This window comes from Indicator indicator, chromosome Z (assembly GCF_027791375.1).
Source record: "Indicator indicator isolate 239-I01 chromosome Z, UM_Iind_1.1, whole genome shotgun sequence".
Classification (NCBI taxonomy): Eukaryota; Metazoa; Chordata; class Aves; order Piciformes; family Indicatoridae; genus Indicator; species Indicator indicator.
Genome location: NC_072053.1, coordinates 30,655,303 through 30,659,576, shown reverse-complemented (window position 1 = coordinate 30,659,576; position 4,274 = coordinate 30,655,303). Strand labels below are relative to the sequence as shown.

General features: G+C 39.8%; 1 pseudogene; it reads right to left on the bottom strand.

Moving 5' to 3' along the window:
- Positions 1-2,994: 2,994 nt before the first annotated feature.
- On the bottom strand, positions 2,995-3,318 carry LOC128979698 (elongin-C-like; annotated as a pseudogene).
- Between the last annotated feature and the right edge of the window lie 956 nt (positions 3,319-4,274).

Here is a 4,274-nt window from a genome sequence, read left to right as displayed (position 1 = left end):
ATTTGGAGCTGATTTTTGCATCTTTTTCCTGCGTGTGGTAACCAGTGCTAGGGAAACTACAGGTGGAGGAGCATCAGGGGTTATGTGTGAAGCTGTTGGTGGGGGGTCAAACCCTCGGGGCTGGGCCTCAGGTTTGGCCAGCCTCCATCGGGCTGGACAGCATTCACAGCAGCTAGACCCCTCCCTCCTGTTTTCATAAACATTATCACAGTGCCTGCAGTGCTTACAGCTCTCCGCCTTTGGGCCATTAAGGCTTACAAAAGAATTCCCTAAACTGATTGTCCCTCCACAGATAGCTCTTAATGGGTTGGGGCACCCCCTTCCCCACATGGCCAGAGTGAGTATGATTATCAAGATTACATTTAAGCCTACAGAGCATATTTTTACATAGTCCCATTCTCCTTCAGCAATATTTTTATCCACACGTTTAGTTTCATAATAGGTTTCAGAGAAATTCTTTATGTCATAAAAGTTTGAGAAGTGCCCACCGCCAGTAAGATTGATGGAATTCAAGAGGTACATGCAAAACTGCATTGGCAGAGTCTTTATCCAGTCAAGCAGCATCTCTATAATTAACCAAAGCACATGGTAAGTCAGTAGTTTATACACATGCGTCCAAAAGATCCAGCCAACAGCCCATCCAAAAACTTGAACCATAAGAGTCTGTAAAATTACCATCTCTACTTCCAAACCCTTCTTTCCCAATCAGGTGTTATTTTCAAGCAAAAGAAAAAATATTATTTCCCAAGCCTCATGTTGGAAGCGCCAAAAGAAATATTGTGGTAGTTTGAGCTCTGAGTTTAGGAGCTCAAATGATAATAGATATAAATTCCTCCCCCTGCCCCTCTCCCTCTTTTCTCGGCAGGGTGGAGAGAGAGAAGAAAGGAAAAAAAAAAAGGGGAAGGGAAAAGGGAAAGAAAAAAAATCGTGAAAGAAATATTCTGAAGTCGGTTTGGAAGTAGGAGGAGTAAATTTTTTTTTTTTTTTTTTTTTACAAAAGGGAAAGGAAAAAAAATAATTTTATATATATATATATCAGTAACGGGGGTGGGGGGGTGGTTCACAGAGGTGAGGGATGAGGGTAAGTGGGAAAAAATATATATAAACCAAGCCTGGATGGCCTTGTGTTTCCCTGGATGTCGGTGGATTCAGTTGAGAGAGAGAAAGGGCCCCAGCCACGTGGTCCGGTGCAGGAGACAGTGACAGCAACTGCAGCAGGAAGTCCTCTCGAGCAGACAAGGCAGGAAAAAAAAAGGGAAGAGCAGCAAGATATCCCCCCTTTTATAGGCTTGCTGGACAGGAAGGGGAAGTGGAATAGACCACCTCTGAGTCAGGGGACCACCTTCTCCCAGCAGGGGAGGGGCCAAGCCCTCCCCAGATTAAATTTCTTTTGTCCACCTGGGGCTGGGTTCTTCTCAGCCCCATCCAGGATGGGTGTGCCCCAGCACACACACTAATATAATTTATTTAATCAGACCTTGAACTGGTGACACGTGTAGTTAGAAGTAACATTGTTTTTTAAAAAACAAATATTGCTGCTTCCCATTTTTGTGTTAGCCTAAGAACAATAAATATTCATTAGTTTTTGTTTGTGGTAGCATTTGCTCTAAAAATGGCATTCTAAGTGAAAAGCTGCTATTTTCCACAAGGACAAATAATTTTTCTCTCTGATTTTATTTTTATAAGAAAGAAAACAGCAGGGTTTACTTTCTTAAGTGAATGCTCTATTTCCTTGCACTTTGTTTTTCAGTGCCTGGCTCCCATCACAGCTGTAATCTCTTACCCAGGGAAAGACAGTGCTTATTGAATGTAATATAGGGATAAGTTTGCTGATGAATCAAACCATACTTACTAGTTGAGTGACCATCAGCTACTGCTAAGTTTGTTCTACAGCTCTGAAACACATATTTGCGGTTTTCTTTTTCATCTAGGTAGTGCTTTTCACAGAACTAATGTGAATAAAGTCAATAATTTTGGAAATCTCTCACTCTTTCAAATTAACTTGAAAACTACAGAAAAAGAGCAAAGAGGTGGTCAGCTAAAGCCAGGTGGTATGACTACACAAACTGAATTTACTTAGGAAGCATACTGAAAACTGCCAAGCTATGTACCATTGACTTTGTTTCTACCTGTCTACATACTTTCCTTTTTTTTCCCCTTTTTTCTTCTTTTCAACTTCTTTTTTCTTTTATTTACTTTCAGTTTAGGTAGTACTGTATCTGTATCTGTATCTGATACAGATTGAGGAATTAAGTTTTAGAAAAAAATTGTAAGTAGTATTTTTTTTCTGTAAACTACACAGAACTTTGTGATATTTCATAGACTCATGGGATGGTTTGGCTGGAAAACACCTCGGAAAGGACCTTAAAGACAATTTAGTTCCAAACCCCCTGTCATGGGCAGGGACACCTCCTACTAGACCATGTTCATCAAGCCCCATCCAGCCTGGCTTGGAACACAACCCAAATGGAATATTGTTATCAGAATAGAAACCTCAGGAAGGGCACACCTAATTAGTGGGGTTATGTTAAAGGGCAGGTATCTTACAAAGGGGATTAAGTTCAGATGTTTAGAAACACAAACAATAAGATAAGGGTAGAAACTCTAAACAGCATTGGTGTTTCACTGCAGTTATCTTAGAGAAAGCATCCAGGATTTGCTATGGTCACTGTATGAAAAGGACATTCTACCACACCTAAAGTGTATGGCATAGCCATCTACTAATTGGCAGATTTGTTTATTTGTCTCAGTTTGTGAGAAGGTCCTTGATTTGTGTCAGAAGCAAAATAAACTCCAGCTGAAGGACTGCTATCTGCCACAGGGCTGAGAGCTGCCACCCCACTACTAAACTTCTACAGTTCTTAACAGCGCACACACACACACCATACTATCTGGAAAAGATTATTCACTGAAATACATGTATTAAACACTGGGAAAAAAGGGTTACCTTTTTTGGTGTTTGTTTGTTTGTTTTTCATTTATAGTTTAATTTATTTAACAGTCTAAGAAGTTTGCAGCCATCAGAATTTCTGGTGCAATTTCAGGTGCAATGGAGAATTCAGGAATCTCTGGTGTGGTGGACCTTGTAGATGAAATACACACAGACTTTGGATAGGACATGGATGGGATCTCTCTGAAATTCACCACATTTATTTTGTTTTCTGCAAACTCATGGCCCACTAGTATCACTTTTATTGTTCCTGATGTTCACACATACTCTCTTTTTACAATGAACTCCTGGCCATCGGAGGATATCAACTTGACATATATAGCATCTGGGCCCTCACACCCACCATATGTCTTCTCCACTCCATCCATTCAGTTTTCAGCCTGTAGCAACATTTCCCATGTTGTTCTTAGCAAAAATTATGCTTTTCTTTCTCCTTTTTTTTTGGTGTGTGTGCTGATTCTGAGATCCTCCCCCCCCGCCTCCCTTTCCCCCATGCTTCTAGTAATAAAGCAAAAAAAAATGGAAACAATTCTTTATTACTGTAAACAGTCTCCTATATAAGCAGGCAAATTTCACTTCTCTGTTGTACTGTTTGGCTGGCTGGAATGGATGTGACTGGAGCTGATGTATTTGTTGAAGAGAATAATTCCTACAGTGATATGATATGCATCATTTACAGAAGGGGTCATTCTTGAGGTGATCCTTTCCAAAAATTGGCAGTATATTGCTGAACATGTATTTTTATTTTTATTGTTTTGCTTAAGATGTGAACATTGTGGGTATAAGCATAGTAATATTTAAGTTCCTAGAAGAACTGTGCTTGACTAAGCATGTTCGTACTCCACTCTGCTTTGATGGTGAGCAAATATCACCCTAATGCTCAAGGTAAAAATACTTGTAGAATCTTAGATGTTACTCCTGTTTTGGATATAAATGAAAGTGTTAGAGGAACAATTTTGGTGTGGGCAGTGAACTTATGAGCCTTGGAGCCGCCAAAGCACTTCCAAGCAGTGCAGAAGTAGAAACAGTAATAATACATTTCTCCCTCATGCTCTATTAACAAACTATATTGGTTAAAAGATACTGTGTCTTTATTGGGATGCTTGCGGCAGTGATTTGCACATTCTAGAGGAAGTGTACCTCTATTTCTTAATGCTTGCAATGTGAATGTAAAGACTTTTTCATTAGAGCTACCTGGCAATCTCTTTAGTTCATACAAAAGAGACTCAAACAGCTTTTCAGGCTTTTCATGGCTTGTCTAGTTGACATTACTGGAAGGCTGTATTATAACTTCCTTTAAGAATTATCTCATATCTATCCCAGC